Genomic DNA, 19,087 nt, shown 5'->3' with positions numbered 1-19,087 from the left:
AACGCTTTATAACCTTCTAAGAACATTTCACACTCCACATCCCAAGTCTCTTGGAGGCAGATAACCTTAAATTGTTTAATAAAAGAAACCCATTTTTCATCTGCCATTTTGGTTGCTAGACCCGCAACGTTCCAAGACACAATATTCACACATTTATTGGGCTCCTGTGGGTTGGTAGAGTCAATATTGCATGTTAGATCAGCTACATTTAATCCATCCTTACCCACAGGTACTTTATGTCAGTCACACATATCAAGACCGGACAGGAGTTCATATCTGTTATGTGTGTTGACGTTATAGGCCATCTGGCATTGCCCACCGAGATCAAGTCTGTTCCCTGGGTTAGTTGGAAAACCTAGCCCGCCAGAATTAACTACATTATATGTAAATTGCATCCCATTATTCCCAATGTTCGGGGTCAGAGTATCAAACCGAGGTGTTGGCCTGCTCAGTTGTGGGGGTGCCGTACAAAGGTGAGCATAAAAGTAGCCCAGTGGACGAACACAGATACTACCCTCATTGTATACCAGGGATGCAGCTCTCAAGAGTACTGTTGCCACATGTTGGGGGTGTCTGAAATTAGCCACAATGCAATCCCCATTGCCCACTTTGTTAGAAGGCCCTACCCAGTTTACCCTTCTAACTAGCGTTATCTGATCTGAGTACCCTACGGGAAAACCGCAGTTCTTATTTAGCCATGAGACTGTCTTGTTTTTTAGAGAGTCATATGACTCACCATATGGAGATGCCGGATGGGTGCCAACTGCAGGGACATTTGTTAAGACCACCACAAAAGGCGCACAATCCGGAGGAAGATTTAGATAGCCATTTCTTCTATCAGGTCTAGGGTCTATCTTGTTACCTGTAGTTGGAAGTGAGCCTACACGTGGCTGCGGGTTTCCTGCTTTAGATTGGGGGAGACTGACAGGTGGTGGCCGCTGGGGTCTATTCCCTAGTGTACTCTGTGCTCCTGCCGAATTGACTGCTGCTGGCACATTTTTCCCCTGTTCAGCTAGGGTGGACCTTATTTCTTTTAGTATAGTGCTAGTATCTCCAGCGGCCTTTTGCTGCGCGGAGACAAGCCCCCCAAGCCTGTCTACTTCTTTTACAAGGGAATCGATTTTTTCCACTAGTGGTTTGAGAGCCTCCTCTATCTTCATCCCCAGGCTGGTCTCCATAATTGAGATTAAGGCAGTAAACTGCTCATTAGTAATGTTAACACTGGCATTCTGCTTGGGGGGGCCTGAATCAGCTCCCGTGAACACAAAGGGATTGTTAGCTGCTGCCCAGATGTTATCAGTAGTATGGCTAGGGTTTGCTACCGCTAAATTGCTAGTTGGTTGTCCCCCTTTACGTAATGCCGTCTTTCTACACTGCCTTAATGGCCTCTTCTTGGTGGTTCCCCCCTCGCTCGCTTCACTATTTATATCGGGTTGCTCCCTCTCTCCTGAATGTACCATTGCCACAACATTTACAGAGTTGGGTGTTAATGTCAGCATACATGTTGGTGGGCTGGCTGGTAGCGGGTCGGGTGCCCTCAGAGAGGGCATTTCCGAGTTGGACAAACTAGCCCCGTTAGTAGCCTCAGTGTCTTGTGCAACAATCAGGGGATCATCCTGTGTACATACTGTGGTATCTCCTTTCCCTAATGAGGCACGCCGATCGCTATTTATCTGGGCGACCTTTTTTACCATATAGTTATCAATGGCACTCTGTCCCAGTGGCATGTTGCCTACTTTAGCCTTAGACATTGAACTTATAGAAAAAACACACACTATAGAAAGATAAACAGTGCAAATGCAGAACCATACAAATTGTAGGCACAATGTTAAAAATTTCTCAGTTGCTACTAGGAATCGACACACAAAAGGGGCCTACCCAGTCCGAGCGGCGCTTCTGGCCCAGACCAGACTCCTCAGGCCTCTGAGGGCCACAGAGGGCCCGCCCTTTGCCCGGGCTTAGCCCCGGGCACGACTCGCGGGGCGAGAGGGCGTGGGGAGCTTTGTACCGCCTCCTGTCGCTCAGCACCCGTCACGGTGCGCCGCCACTCCCGAGGCTTCTGGGGAATGTAGTGCCGTTGCCCTCACGGCTGCCCGATGGCGTGAAGCAGCCCGGGTTTGAGCTAGGAAGTCTCTCGGCGCTTCCTGTCTGCCAGAATCCCTCGAGCCGCACCACCGTTTCCCTCACGGCTGCCCGATGGCGTGGTAGCAGCTCCGCTGTAGCCCCCGCAGTGCTCGCTGCCGCGGGGAGCTTTGTACCGCCTCCTGTCGCTCAGCACCCGTCACGGTGCGCCGCCACTCCCGAGGCTTCTGGGGAATGTAGTGCCGTTGCCCTCACGGCTGCCCGATGGCGTGAAGCAGCCCGGGTTCGAGCTAGGAAGTCTCTCGGCGCTTCCTGTCTGCCAGAATCCCTCGAGCCGCACCACCGTTTCCCTCACGGCTGCCCGATGGCGTGGTAGCAGCTCCGCTGTAGCCCCCCAGTCAGTGATGTATGTCTTAGCATTGCAGACCATCTGGATGTTGAGGGAGTGGTAGGACTTTCTATTGCGGAACATATACTCCATGGCAGCTGGTGGGCAGATGGCGACGTGGGTACAGTCTATGCATCCGAGCACATGTGAAAAATGGGCTACATTGTAGAATTGTAGCTTGGTCATGTCTAATTCCTGTTGGCTGGCGGGGAATTTGAAGTGACGGTGTAGCTGGGTGAGCATGGCATCAACAAAAGTGTGGAGGCAGCGTGACATGGTGGGCTGGGATATCCCCCCAGCAGCCGCTACTATCCCCTGGAAACTCCTGGAGGCCAGGAGGTGCAGGCTACACAATACCTGCACATGTGTAGGCACCGCATTGGTACGGCTTGTTGGGTGCTGCATCAGGGGGTCAAGGTCCTGTATTAGCTGCATTATCATTTCCCCATTCAGCCTGTATTTAGCATATATCTGCTCTCTGGTTTGGCCCAGCAAGGTGACCCGCTGGCGGAATATCCTGTCCTGGATCCTGCGTCTCCTCCGTGCTAATCGCTGTAGCCTTCGACGCCTCACCACCATGTACATTCCTGGCATTGTGGGACTCCTAATGCTGCTGATGATGATGGTCCTTATGTGTGATTGGTCAGGCCAGAACCTGTTGGTGATTGGACAACGGTTTTTTGAAAGGTTTTTTTGCATGGCTTTTATGGTTACCACCTGCTTTGAGTTGTCCTTATTTTGCGCGGTGCAAAAAGCGATTTTGTTTTTTTTCGCTATTAGCGATTTTTCTTGAATACCGATTGCGATTATATAGCGAATTCGCTAATATTTTTGCAGAATCCGTGGTTTCTCGCATTTTCCGATTCGCTAATGCTCACCTGCCGGGATTCTGCGAATATAATAGCGAATTCGCTATTCTGTGTTTGCGAATTCGCTATTTTGATGTTGAATGCCGATTACGGAAATTGCGCCCGCATTTGCATTTTCGCAGCGATTGCGGGCGCAATTTTACTTCATGAATCAGGCTGTAAGTGTTGGGCTTTAAAAAACTCACCTACCCACACTGATTTGGCCGTTTCTGCACTCCTGTGAAGTGGAAAATGGTAGGTCGCCAAACGTTTTAAATTTAACGATATTGACACAGATTTTCGACTTGGTGAAATGAACTGCATTTGGGGATATTCTGCAGATCTCATAATCTCAGTGGTAAGCTTTGGACCCATCAGGTTAAAGGGGCACTTGTAGTAATCAGCCCCTAAAAAAGTGTGTGCCTTTTTCAATATGCTATTTGAAAAATGTTCCTTTCAGTTTTGTTAATGCAAAATGCGCATTGCTCGATACAGAATTAAGGCTCCCATTTTCAGAATGCACAGCTCATCTGCTTCACCCTCTCGCTCTGTGAAGTTGCAATCAATAAATGCGTCCGCTAGGATGGATTAAAGTCATCTCTCTACACAAACAATGCGTTTGAGGAAATGAAAAAGAAGTCTAAAATTCTTATCCTGTTTTGCAGATTTCCTATGCGTTGTAGTGAAAGGCGATTATCATTTGAACAACGGGCTGCTCTTGCAGAGCTTTGGCTTTGTGTAATTCCTTTTTCTTTAGTTTGCAAAAATATGTAGTCTTGATAAGTAGGTTAGGTATAGATTTAGAATGTATCTACAGCATCCTTCCAGAGCATGCTTTGTTTTCAGCTCAGCCAAGGTCACATTCTGATGAATCCACATTTCTATGACATTGTCTAATTCTGTCAGTGTGTGCTCATTAGAGCACCATTAGAACTAATATTAAAATAACCAGCCTAAGTGGTGCCAACCCAGTCCTGGACCCTTAGAAGAGTGAGCCTGCAGGTGCTCTGCCAGGCCAGCTGTGGTCCTGTTAAGCAAAGTTAATGCAGTGCGACGCATACCCTCACAGCCGCATCCGAACTGTCGCGCTGAAATGCATCCCCAACTACAGACCTCACATCGCAATTTGCAGTATCGTCTGAACTTTAGCTTGATGTTGAATCCCAGACACAGGCCTTCGCATTGCAAGTCCCTCGTTGATGGCACAGGACTCCACATTGAAATCCTGATCCTCTTTGGAACCTCGGTGCACGACACATATAAAACACAGGATTTCACATCACAAGCCTCTTGTAAATGGCATCATCTATTATGATGAAAGAATCTGCATTGCTGCCCCACTGCTCCTAGGAATCTGCTGCTGCATGAGCAAACCTTTATGTGGAATCTCACAACACCCTGCAAATCAGGAATAAAGACACTTTTGTTCAGTGGACCCATCTTTGTACCTGTAGCCAGTCTGCGCTCCATCACTGTCAGCCTGAACTTGCGACTTTGTCACAGGTCAGTGCTACCATATAATAACAGTTGGCATTTTGTGCTTTAAGGCACCATTTTCACCTAAATCTTTGAAATTGCATATCTCCATTTCTGCTGATCAAATTTTTGGCACTTTGATGTCAAACAAATGTACAACATTGTACTCGTTTTTTGTAAGTTGTTTTCACGTTATTACTGTTTGGAGTGCTGCATAAATACTTTACACATTGCCTCTAAGGTAAGTCCGACTGCTTGTGCTAAGTTATCAGACGGTTAAGGAAAAGTTAATTTGGGGTTTGCTTGTAAACTTTCCCTAACAAAAATTGTGGTTGCCATTTGAGAAGGGTTTCATCTCCCCAACCAGTATTCCAATTTCCAACAGTGAATATTTATCATATGAGCATCACCAAGTAAAGTGTCTTCACTTGTTTTGATCCTATTTAAATCATTGTTTTCTTAACACTTCAGAATTAAAGAAAACGAACTTTATTTTTGCTTTCCTAACTGCTGAATGAATGAATGAATGAATGAATGAATGAATGAATGAAATTATTTGTAGAGCGCACGATGGCCAAACGGCTTCCTGGAGCTGAGAGCTCCAGGGAACAGAACAGACAGGGCCAGGAGGTTTAGCGGAGGTAGGCCAGGGCAAACAGAAAAGTTTTGAGCGCTTTACGGAAGTGTGAAAAGATAGGGATAGAGCGCATGGAGAGAGGGAGGGAATTCCAAAACCGGGGTGCAAGAACAGAGAATCTAGTTCCACCAGTGCAAGTTTTGTGGAAACGGGGAACAGTGAGGAGGGCAGAGGAAGATGAACGGAGAGTGCGGGCAGGGGTGTGGAGGGAAATCAGAGAATTGATGAAAGCCGGTGCAGAGTGATCAAGGGCCCGATAAACAAGGCAACCTAGTTTGAACAAGGATCTCTGCAGGATGGGTAACCAGTGGAGGGATTTGAGGACAGGAGTGATGTGATGGGTTTTGGGCAAGTGAAAGATGAGACGGGCAGCCTGATTTTGGATTGCTTGACGGCGGCGGGTTTCGTAGGCAGGGATACCTGCGAACAAGCTATTACCATAATCAAGGCGGGAAGTGATAAGGGCAGAAATGATGATTTTAAGGGAGTCAAGAGAAAAGAAGCGACAGATTTTCCGGATCATCCGAAGGGAGAGGAAGCAGGAGGACACCACGGCACTGACCTGGCCATGCATGGACAGGTCCTGGCTGACCTTAATGCCCAATGTTTTAACGGAGGGAACCGGAGTGGGAGGGGGGCCAAGAATAGGGGGCCAAAAAGCAGGGGACCAAGGGCAGGATGAGCCACCAGTCAGGACAAGCTCAGTCTTATCTGTATTGAGCTTGAGGTGATTGGCGCTCATCCACCCAGAAATAAAGACCATGGTGGAGCGAAAAAAAGATAGGGAGTGAGAAGAAGAAGAAAGATCAAAGATGAGCTGGAGGTCATCTGCGTAGTTATACACAGAGACCCCCAGCTCAAGGAGAGAAGAAATAAGTGGATGAATGTAAAGATTGAAAAGAAGAGGAGAAAGGGAGGAACCTTGGGGAACCCCACAGGGCACCGGGAGGGGGAGAGCGGAGAAGCCGGGGAGGTGGACAGCTTGTGAACGTCCTGTCAAAAAGGACGTGATCCAGGAAAGGGCGGGGCCTCGTATGGCCGCTGCGCTGACACGGTCCAAAAGAATGTTATGGTCGACCGTGTCAAACGCAGCGGACAGGTCGAGGAGAACCAAAGCTTGGGGAGAGTTGGTGTCAGCCTTGGCTTTGAGCTCGTCGAGAACGGCTAGCACCACAGATTCGGTGAACTGCTGAATTTGTAGGTTAATTTGCAGGTATTTTGTTGTGTGTTACAACAAAATGCCATCCTGCAGCCTTTCCTATTAAACTCCTGGCACGCCAGCAAGAGTGTTAAATAATTCATTTTACTTTTCTTCCGCTGACTGCAAAGTGAGAGGAGTTTGTAAACACCAATACCCATGTCAACAAATAAGCAGAAATTTGTCAGAAGACATAGCCTGATATTTAACTTCTGTCTTGGAGGCTAAAAAATGAGGCAAGATGAATACAGAATTTTAAGGCATCTTTATTTATTGCTTCTACTTTAACGACCCACCAAAACTCAGCTTTCAACCCGCAAGTGAATCATAACCCACAGTGTGGGAGACACTGATATAGACCATACATCTTCACCAAAGCTGTGGATTGAATTATTCCACACATTCTTTTAGTTTCTACCCACTAGGGGCAATTAAAATCCACTACTAGTCCAGCAGGGGGTAGTTTTAAACCTTCTGCTTCCTATATTTCATATATTCACATCACCCACTCCCCTGAGATACACCTCAAGAACTCCCCTCAAATGAGTGTTGTAGCCCACACCACTATCATTTCTGAAAACGGTGTAAGGAGGGGCTCTACGTTGAAGCATGCTATAATAGGGTGGATGAGGGGTTCTGACCTTAAAAGTAGAGGAATAACACAGATATCAATAGACCTGCTGTACCCCCCTTTCCCCAAGTATTTGGGGATACCTGACCATTAGCACTTTTTGGGACTGTAACAAAGAAGTATAGGCTTCATTTGTAAACCATTAAGCTTAAGCAAGCTCTTCATTCATAGATCCAACTCTACCTCACCCCCTACAAACACAGGTTTATAGAACGCACAAAAATCACGGCTAGCTTCTGGTAACATAATATTGATTTTTGGCTGCATCAATCTCAAGCCTACTGTAAATTTTGAAAAAGTTTAAAAAATAGGACCCCAGTGAACGCGAAGGACAACTGAAAGAGTCCTGAAGGACAGCTCAAAAATTTGGATGACACTTCACATTATTTAAAAAAAAAACACTGATTTAGCCCAAGCTATAAAGAAAATATCAGCCAACCATAGATAAACCTGCCTTACATGTTGGGTATTCTGTTTATGATGATCTGTTTGTTCAAAGAGCCAGAATCAGAAGTATAATCTGAATTAACCAAAATATATCTCAGGATTAAACCTGCCATTCGCAGGATGCTATCTGAGACTCTCGGAATCCCACATTCGAGACTGGTACCAAATTAGAGAGGAAACAGGCTTACATGAAAAAACAGACATGTTCGAAATTGAGTAACTACAATTTCCAACCTGGCTAAGCTACATAGGTAAAGTAACAGGATGAAAACAGAACCTTAATTAGAGCAACTAACCAGTGAATCAATGAGAAAAAAACACTTGTAATCAAAGAGATGTTAATCAGGGCTGGAAAATATGTGAAAATATGCAATGCAGGCTAAAAAATGTGGATATTCATTATGTAAATCTTGCGTCAGCTATTCTCATAACCCCTTGCCTGTATTTTCAATTATGCAATATTTGGCAGTATGGCAGTGTTTACGTTTTCGAGGAGACGAGAAATGGAAATAAAAAGTGGATGATGGTGCCCTAATAGATCTCAGTTCTGCTCTGTGGAGTACATTGCAATGAAGCTTATGTTCCAAAAAGTATTTGATATTGAACCACAAAGATATTACAGACTAAAATAAGTTTTGATCACTAATGACCTTCGCAGGATTTCCACCCGTGGCCTTGGATTTCAGCCTAACATTTTCCTCATTAGACATCTGCAAGCATTTTCCAATAAGCATGCTCTCATGTATTTGTAGCAGTTTCTTGTGAGTATCAACACAGTTTTTGTATAATTTGAACTAAACATGAAGATGCTTGGGGTAGTGAGTTTCATGTTAAAAATAATACATGCTAAATATTTTCGTGCCGTCGGTATGCTACCTGTTGTGGCCCCCGAGAACAGACACAATTAGAAGTAACTTTTTAATGGGTAGCATTATCTGTGTCTTGCACTCTGGTAGGGACTGAAGAACTCCATGGGGCTTATCTACAAGAACTGCTGCTAACTAGCGTTAGAGTTAGTTAGCTACAGTTTTCTTAACGCAGCCTATCACCAAAAATTATCATCCTGTTAGCTATGTATTTACAATATATCGCAACATGGCGATGGTAACAGCTAGCCATGGTGAAAACTGCCACTAACACTAGCGTCAAGGTGATAAAAATGTTGACGTTTAGCAAGAGAAAAGTGACTAAAGGCCCATTAGTACGCACATTAGTCAGTCTAATGTTACTTTTTTTGCCTCTAGAGTCCATAAAAGCCTATAAGTCTACCTACAATGAAAAATGGGAAGTAAAACCAATGGAATGCAGAATGGAGCAGCCAGGGCCAAGCGCAGCACAGATCTACAGCCCCCAAACCCCCCAATAGCCAGGATGACCAGCGCGAGACCCAGGGGAAGAGGAAATGCATGGTCAGGGCAACCGTTATGAATCGATGCACATTGCGCCCTTCTTGCAACACTATGGCTTCCAAAACGTTGAAAGCTGGGACAGTCTCTAGTGTCTGGAGGCCTCACTGGGCCTGCGTCTTTGACCCGCAGTGGGAGATCAAGGTGTTGTGGAGTTGCTGGGTTGTGGCGGTAGACATTGATGCATCAGCGATCGCTCTTACCTGGTGGTGAAGTCTGGCAGGTCACACAGAGACACGTTGTGAGTAGACCGCAATCCGCGCGCCACCACAACACAGGGGTGCACAAAGCAGATTACCAATGGTGGCTGCGCCTCTCTGCATCACAGGCCAGAGGATGTTGTTCTTCCAAGATGCTGTGGAGGGTGAGACCCCTGAGCTGTGCCAAACTTGTGTGGCTGGAGCACTGAAACTTCATTCCTAAGGGGGCCCTGTTGTATGACCTGTATTTAGAGCTTCCTGCTGGCTGAGTCACAGATTTGGAGAGAGTGCAGGGCATTGAGCCCCAGTGTCAAAGTCCTGGTGAGGAAAAGGTGGGACTCGTAGAGTAGGAGTCCCGGGGGCAAATCAGGCCCAGGCCCGGCGCTTGTAGGTGATGCACAATGTGCTCTGAGGAATCCCTGTGCTGCAGCTGACCTACATCACCGAGTGCACTCCACAACACTGGTGGGTAACTCCACTAAATGGAACAAGTCACTGAGATCAGCCATTGTTGGCAGTGGGTGCCAGAGGCATGGGCCAGTTCTTGCCCTGGCATTTTGGTAAGCAGCTTAGTCTGCCGTTACTTGCTGGGGAACTAGGGAACATGGAATCTGGTTGCCGCTGTTAGATCGGAAGAGGCAACTAGGTGGTGCTGCCTTTCCTTGCCCCCTGTTAGTTTGCTTTTGGGTGCACGGGGGACTAAAAAACGACTATATACAGAGGGGTCTCAGGGAAAAATTTAAAGACCTAACATGGACATATTCCCCAACCAATGTACGAATACACACCACAAATATCCACGGGTCTATTGAGCAAGATAGACAAAAGGAGCTAACAACTGGATCAATCTGGGGGACTAACCCTTAGGGGCCATCTAGTTGCTGCTGTCCCCATCTGCTGTTGCTGGTTCCTATGACCCTGAGGTCAGGTATTCGAGTCCCTAGGCCACCCACAGGTGCCTGCCTGCACCTCATCCCTGGTGATCCAGTGGTAGAGCATCACTGCTCTGCAGCTTGACTGCCCTCCTGTCTCTCTTTTCTGCTGTTCCTGTTCATCTTTCTACTCTTTTCTGTTGCTTTTCTACCTTTGTCTTTTTTTTAATCTTTGCTTTGTTTGGCCTTGTTTTTCCTGTTCCTTTTTGAAGTTCCTTTTTCCCTATCCTCTCCCTAGTTGCTGTTGCGATCCCCCACGTCCCAGCCCTTTCCAGTGTCCTTTCCCACATTTCCAGCCTCCAAGCTTTAAAGTCCCCCTGCAGCACTAATTAATGGCAGACGATGTGCGGCCATGCGCAGCGGGTGTGCCACTGGTGTGGCGAAGGCAAGCCAAACACAAGTCTGTCTGCGTCCATCCGCCATGTACCTTCCCAGCACCAGGGACCCTTCCTCTCGGACATTCCACCTCTATGATGCCAGCACCCTCCTCGCCCTCAACCCTGAACGCTAGAGCGGCTGCCATCTAGCATCGCCAAAGCATTCCCTTGTACCCTGCGCCTACCAAAACTGCAATTGCTCCTCCTGGCACATCAGCACACCAGCGCCTCTTGCCGCCCAGCCAAAAAACTGGGCACCCAACTGTCTCAACTGCATCCTCCTCAATGTGGGGTCCCTCCACAAATACGCCAGAGAAATCTGGGACCTCCTCCACACCACCTCTTCAGACATCGCCTTCTTCCCGGAAACCAGGACCAACCTCTGTTCCAGACCTCGACATCGCCATCCCTGAAGGCTACAAAATCCACCTCAACGTCCTGGAGGAGGCATTGCCATCATCTACAAAAGCACACTCTGACTGACATTGCACTCTAATGACCCAACAGTGACCTTGGAACACCTCTACTTCCAGATCCGGACCAACCCCAACACATCCCTCCATGGCATGCTTGTCTACATGCCCCCTGATCCATGTACCCCCATTCACCGATGCTATTTTAGACCTCATCGCACTCCACGCTCTCCCATCCACCAACTACATCCTACTCGGAGACCTCAAATTTCACCTGACCAACCCCAGTGACCAGAACACCCCCCCCCCCCCGGACCCTTGCCAACATTGGACTCAAGCAGCTAGTCACCACACCAACCCATATAGCCTGACACACGCTTGAGCCCGTATTCTTCACCAGCTGGAACTTCAACTACAGCCACACCACAGAACTTTCCTGGACTTACCATCATTGTACACATCACACCTTCACCACGCCCACTGTACACCACCGCCATCATCGTCCTCCATCGCAGCTGGATAAGGGCCACCAAGGAACTTCTTGTCAACTCCCTCAGCACCACCACTCAGCCAACGCTTACGGATGCCAACACTGCAGCGTGCATCCTCCACCGATGGATCTCCAACTGCCCCAACACCCTGGCATTCCTCAAGAAAAAACCAGCCAAAGAACACTTAATAGTAATAGTTAAAGAAAGCCCACTATTTCATTCCCGCCCTCCACTAGTCCAGACACACCTGCAGACATCTTGAGAAAAGATGGAGCCACAACAATGCCCCTGTAACTCACAAAACCTTCAAATCCACTACCAACGTACACCACACAGAGGAAGAGAAAATACCCTGGATTGATAGGTTTTGTGTAGGTAGGTGTCCTTTCCTGCACAACATCAATCAACTCAGCAACACCATGGCGCAAGGGTGCCTGCGTTGGTGATTGGCATCCATTGTGCATCAATGTAGTGGAAAAATACAGGGGTGCTTATTCATGAGCCTCTTCCGACAGTTTAAAACCGCTAGTACGTCATTTGCTTGACGTACTTGCAGCATTAATTTTGCACCATGTTGAGCCTTATTTACAAAGTGATGAATCTAGGCTTATGCCTGACACATTATACCTGCATCAGGTATGATGTGTGCAGGGTGGGAGTTCCCACGCAACAAGGCTTCATAGGAGTGGCGCAGTGAAATCCATCAGATTTCACTGTGACAATTCTAGGGCGCCACTTCGTCAGAACTTAATGCCTGCCGCAGGCATAAGGGTGACATAGTGCCATAGGGATAGTCTGTCCCAATGCATTGCTTGAGTTGTGTCATGCTTGTGACACAACTGCAGCAATGCATGACTTTAGCGATGACAGATATATCAGGATTCCAGACGTACCATTAATTGCGACATGGAGCGCTGCACAGTTTATTTATTTTTCATGATGATTTGCACAATCATATAGACAAGATCATAGACAGGTAGTTTTAGTCAACCAGATATTATACATATATCTGAAGCATGACATAATGGGGGATGGAATAAAACCCAAGTAGGATTTGATCAGGACTGTTTTAAACTTGCCGTCTCCAACTAAAAAGGAAGAAGTACAATCCTTCCTAGGAATGACTGAGTACTATTCAAGGCTTGTACTTAGTTTCTCAAGTCTCTCTCTTGCTTTTAGAAGTTTTCTTAGTAAAGGTATTAAATGTTTGTGGTCAGAGGCCTGGCAAAAGGAATTTGAAGATCTTAAACCTGTTTTATCTTCAGCACAATTTTTGAAGAGTTTCATTCCTGGACATCCTTGCATGATTGTAATGGATGCATGTGAGAGGGGTCTTGGTGCCTTGTAAAAACAGAAGCAGAAAGGTGCGGAAGTTACCACTGCACTTCTAAGTCATTGAGAGGAGCTGAGATACGCTACTCCACAATTGAGAAGGAAGTCCTTGCTGTTTATTGTGCAATTGAAACATTTCGGCAATTTGTGTCCAAGTTCTTGTGCAAACTGATTATAAACCACTGGAAGTCTTTGGTAGGAAAGGCCAAGATTGCATCTCATCTCAGATTTGCAAATGGTTGGTGGCAATCAAAGACTTTCAGTTTGTGGTCTCGCTTTTGGCCACCATAAGTGTGGCAGGGTATGCTCAGACGTGAGTCCCTTGCTCACTTTGCCACTAGATTCAAGCAAGCCGGGCTGAAGACGGCTGGAATGCCAGAAACCGGTCCTCGGAAGCTTGTTTCCGGTCCAGGGAAGACATAGCTTGGCAGTTCGGGCTGGACTGTTCTCATGAGGCACAGGGTCAGACTCATTTGCATATAGCCATGTCTGAACTGGGGTGGCAGAGTGGGCTAAAGAACGGTGATGGATTAAACCCAGATCTTTTGACTGGGTGTGAGTGTTTGATTGATTTAGATGCTCTGTCCATCACCACCGCCTTTTGTACCACTGGAGGCAAATAATAAGGCATCAATTCCTTTATAACGTAATGGTGGGCTATGTGTTGAAAGATAATTGGTTACGTGAGATGGAGAAGGCTGAGGTCTTGAGACTTGTTTAACAGCTTATTTTGACTGGGGAGGATATTGTTCTAAGGGGGAGCAGGTTAGTTCTGCTGCATGGAGCCAGAGATTATGAGGGTCATCTGGAATTATGTAAAACTAAGCAGAGACACAGGTAAGGTTACTGGTAGCCTGGGACAGACATAACAGTGGAACGACTTGTGAGAGAGTGCAGCGAGTGCAGGATGTGCGCTAAGAGGATGAAAGTGAGGACTGCTCACTTTCATGAAGAGGCTTGGGAGGAAATAGGATTGGACAATGTTGGGCCCATCAGTGTGGGTGGTTCTATCAAGTACTTATTGGTGGTCATGGACATGTTATCTAGGTGACCGGAGGTGGGTGTTAATGATTAAATTAACAGAACAACTGTCATCAATTTTTTCACTGAGATTTTTGCAGGAGGGGCAATCCTAAAACTTATTTTACTGACAATGGGTTACAGTTCACCTCAGGAGCATCGTTTTATTTTGCATTTTCTGGCTCTGAGCTAGCGCTGTAGGGAGGGGTGGGATGAGGCATGGGAGGGGGAGGAGGAGTGCTACGTGTTCTCCCTAAGGGCTTGTGTGTTTGGCCGGCCGTCTCAAGCCGACCAAAACACACATGCGCAGGTAGGTTTCTCCAGCCCTGCTGCATTGAGCAGCCAGGCTGAAGGAACCCCCCCACAGACTACCTGGCCTGAGCAGAGCATCTTTCCAGTCCACTCAGGCCAATCCCACACTGGTCTGCAGCATGGGGAATTGGATTGGAGTCTGTCCCAGGGGCTGTTGGATCAGGAAGAGGAGATGTGGCGTGATACAATGCTGGAGGCGGCTGGCGGCTATAGGGAAAAATTGTTTAAAATATATTTTATTTCTAACATCCCCCGAATGACCTTCCCCATTGTGTGACCCACCCCCCCACCCTCCCCCTCAAGTTCCCTCCACCTGCTTCACCACCCTTTATTTGTGGCGGCCGCCACTTGGCACCAATACTAATGTAGGGGTGTGTGATTGAACAAATGACACTCTCCATCTCTAATATCATCAAGTAACCTTTCGTGTATTTACCTTAGACCTCGCTGGGAAGCAAGTTGACATTTCTGGTTACATAACGTGAAAACGAACTGTGGGAGATTGACGAGCTGTGCCTCAACTGGATAGAAAATGCTTTCTAAGCAGAAAGAGTAAATTATGCCCTGGATCACTAAGGGGCAATTGCCCACTGAGGTTTGAGTAATGAAAATTGAGTTATTCTAAATAGATGAGCTGTGGTGGGCAGGTAGTAAAATCCAAAACGTGGTTCGAGAAATAAAATAAAATTAGAATATGCATACTTTGCGAAGGTTTAGTGAGCATTCGATTTTCATATGGCCGAGATACCCGCCACCCCCTCTCAACACAATCCCCAAAGGAGGGAAACCGGAAACAGTTCTTGAGTTTTTCGGAAGTGGGATGGAGTGACCATCCCGGCCGTATTTATTAAAACAAAAATTAAAAACATTAAACGTTTCATGTTATGTACAATTTCATTACCATATTGCGATGTTTGGCTAACCTTAACAGATTCTCTAATACAGAGGTTCTCCTAGCCGAACTAGCATCCTACAAAACATTTCTTGACATATTGAAATTGTACAACCTAACGTTTAAGGGCCAACGGCAAGGTCATAACCGATGTCAAGATCCCTAACCAGACTTACCCCTCCCACTTGGGCTGGGCGACAGCACGGAGGCGTACCTCAAGTGCAACTATTACCAATTTCCCTTGACTTGACGGGGGCACCTAAAGACTCGACGCCAGTTAAAGGTCGTTCGAATACTCGTGTGAGGTATCTAGAAGGTACCGTAGACCTTATCCCAACCCCACACAACTTACCGCATCTGCCGTCGCAGATGTCACTGGCCCCGGGAAATTCCCCAGGAGGGGGCTGTAACCCCTCCTACAAAGGAAGGGGCCTTGACCGCCTTTCCTTTACTTCCGGCGACCCATCCTTAGAAGGGACCGCCTCCCCATTGAGGGGCCAATGGCCACCTCTCCCGAGCGCTCCCATCCGTGTTGGGTGACGCCCACTCATAGGGATCTACTAATTAGTGCTCACCGATCATTACCTTACCGCCTACCAAATAAATACGACAGTGCTAACTAAAACTCAGAATACATTGGCCACTATGACCGGAAGGGCATGCATAAAATTCAACACTAAATCTGAATCTCTTTAATGGTAAAACGTACTCAAACAGACCATTCTTTATTAACTCAATATCAACATGATACTCCAACCTGGAAACGAGAACACAAGCAAAATTAATCAATTTTATTACAAACAACTAGCTGTCTTCAGGGGCTGGTGGGTGGGTCAAAATTGGCTCTTCGTTCTGTCCCGAGCTCACGTGCAGCGAGGAGGTGCAGCTTCAGAGCACAAGAACAAGAGGCTGTCTTCTGGTCTTGCGTCCCTTTTTATCCGTCTTCCGGGCGGGCGTATACCCGCCCCTGCCTGCCCCGAGGGCGTGGCTGGCTGCGTCAGTGTCTAGGCCAGCCCACTCTAGGGCGGGAACAGGCGCGCCCCGGCTACGCCGCTTCGGGCATACCAGCCGAGACGCGCCTCCCGCCCAAAAATGGCTTCCCGGGGGGATCGAGGCACTCAGCCATACGTTCGGGGGGACCAAGTTGGTCGCCCCTTTCCATATGGCTGAGATACCCGCCACCCCCTCTCAACACAATCCCCAAAGGAGGGAAACCGGAAACAGTTCTTGAGTTTTTCGGAAGTGGGATGGAGTGACCATCCCGGCCGTATTTATTAAAACAAAAATTAAAAACATTAAACGTTTCATGTTATGTACAATTTCATTACCATATTGCGATGTTTGGCTAACCTTAACAGATTCTCTAATACAGAGGTTCTCCTAGCCGAACTAGCATCCTACAAAACATTTCTTGACATATTGAAATTGTACAACCTAACGTTTAAGGGCCAACGGCAAGGTCATAACCGATGTCAAGATCCCTAACCAGACTTACCCCTCCCACTTGGGCTGGGCGACAGCACGGAGGCGTACCTCAAGTGCAACTATTACCAATTTCCCTTGACTTGACGGGGGCACCTAAAGACTCGACGCCAGTTAAAGGTCGTTCGAATACTCGTGTGAGGTATCTAGAAGGTACCGTAGACCTTATCCCAACCCCACACAACTTACCGCATCTGCCGTCGCAGATGTCACTGGCCCCGGGAAATTCCCCAGGAGGGGGCTGTAACCCCTCCTACAAAGGAAGGGGCCTTGACCGCCTTTCCTTTACTTCCGGCGACCCATCCTTAGAAGGGACCGCCTCCCCATTGAGGGGCCAATGGCCACCTCTCCCGAGCGCTCCCATCCGTGTTGGGTGACGCCCACTCATAGGGATCTACTAATTAGTGCTCACCGATCATGACCTTACCGCCACAGGCCCGGATAGTTGACCGGCTATCCGGGCCCCCCACAAAACTCCTAGCTAAAGGTCATGTTTCAACGTTTTTAACCATGCTAAGAAGTCTCCTATGAGCAACTCATTTCCCACTCGAGACAAATGCACCCCATCCCCTAGATACATACTGTCATCATTAATACAACCGTGCGAGATAGAATGCAATGTCCTGGAACGAAACAACCTACTCACTTTGTTATTAAGTTTTCTAACAGAATGGTTCAAAGCAGGGATCGAAACAGCCCCCCGCCACACTTTTCGTGGGATCATATGAGACCACGCAATTATGCACCCCGGAACTTTCCTCGCCAACCAACTTACAGTGGAAAGCATTGCCTCCAGGAGAAGTCGTCTACCGGTGGCGACCAAATCATTGCCCCCTAAATGTACTATGACTATAGACGGCGGTGACCTCGTCCGCCCTAACAAACCCTCAAAGAATGCCTGAAACTGGTCAATACAGAGACCGCCCCTTCCGTAGAAGGACATTCTGTACCCGTATTCCCCAGCTACGTGAATCATGTCACCTGCTTCGAATACGTCTGCGGCACGCCTCACGTATGAGTGGCCCACGACCCACACCTCTTTCCTCACAGCCGGTGATGTCTGACCGCTGGCCTGGTGTTGGGTCGACTGCATAGTCCGCCCCGCCTCGAAGGCTTGCGTAACTGAAAACCAAACAAAAGACAAGAAGCGTGAGTACATTATTACAGCTTCACAACATGTGCAACCGCACATACCTCTTATAACAATTGGAGGACCAACGCCCCACTCGTTTTACTTGTTCCACATTAAGACCCCTGGCTGTAGCTTCAGTGGCAGCCCCTATCCGAAAGGAATGGGTCCCAAACTCACCCGGGTCCAAGCCCGCTGCGGTAATTGACATCGCGAGCACCCGCTGAAACTGAAACTTCGTCAGTGGGGTGGCGTCCGCGTGTCTCAACAATGTCCCTCCCCATGATGCCACCCTTCGTGCTAGGTAATCTTCTAAACACTTCACCGGACACATGGAGGACCCTGGAATCCTGCGAATGACTATGCAGTCTCCCACCCCACCTTGATCGGTTTTTGACTTGACAAAGGATACAGTCATCGTCTCACCCCTGATCTGAACGTGTTCCCGGCACAAACCCCCCACCACATCCTGTTTGCTCCTTGCCACCAGCTCACTTATCCTCATCGCCCCGTGAAATGCAAGCGTAAAAGCAGCTCGGAACAAACAGGCCTCGAACTGAGACGAGCATGTGGCGTGGAGTGTGGCCAGCAACTGGGCCAACCTATCCAGACCTATCGGGCGCCTCTCATCTACTCTGCGACCCTCAAGGCGTTGCCACCCACGTAGCGCTTTCTGTACCACGAAAGACGCTGTCGGGTCCTGGATATTATGGGCTCTGGCAACAAAGGAAATGGCAGCACGATGCCTCTGGGCTGTAGCCACCGACTTCCCAGCCCTACGCAAGGACATCAGAAAATGTACTACCCAATCCTCGTGCCCCCAAAGCCCCCCTCTCTCAGTCCCCAAAAAGGCTAGATAGGCCCGAAACGCCCCTTCGTATGCCTTCCTCGTTCTTGGTGCTAGACTCTCTCCCACGAGGTAACGAAGTTCGGGGCACCGAGAGACCAGAGAGCTTCGGGAAAGGGTGCCGGCTCTGGGTCCGCCGAGGGAAGGAAACCCGAGAAAGCCTGTATTTGAAAACGAGACAGTGCATCAGCCGCCTGATTCATCACCCCTGGGACATGTTTCGCTCTGAATACCACGTTCAGTTGCATACATAGTAAGACAATTTCTTTAAGCAGCCTTAAAATCATTTTACAACGTGCTGCCTGACTATTGATGCATTCTACAACGGTCATATTGTCAGACCAAAATATGACAGAGTGATTTTTGAATCCATCGGGCCAGGTTCTGAGGGCCACCAAAATGGGAAAGAGTTCAAGGAAAGCAATATTACTCGTCAGCCCCTCTTCATGCCACCATGTTGGCCACCTTTGTGCCGACCATTTTGTGCCGAAGATGGCGCCAAAGCCCATGCTTCCCGCTGAATCCGTCCATAGACCAAGCTCTTTAG

The sequence above is a fragment of the Lissotriton vulgaris genome, chromosome 7 (genome assembly GCF_964263255.1).
Source record: "Lissotriton vulgaris chromosome 7, aLisVul1.2, whole genome shotgun sequence".
Taxonomy (NCBI): Eukaryota; Metazoa; Chordata; class Amphibia; order Caudata; family Salamandridae; genus Lissotriton; species Lissotriton vulgaris.
Note: the sequence above shows the minus strand (reverse complement) of the source record.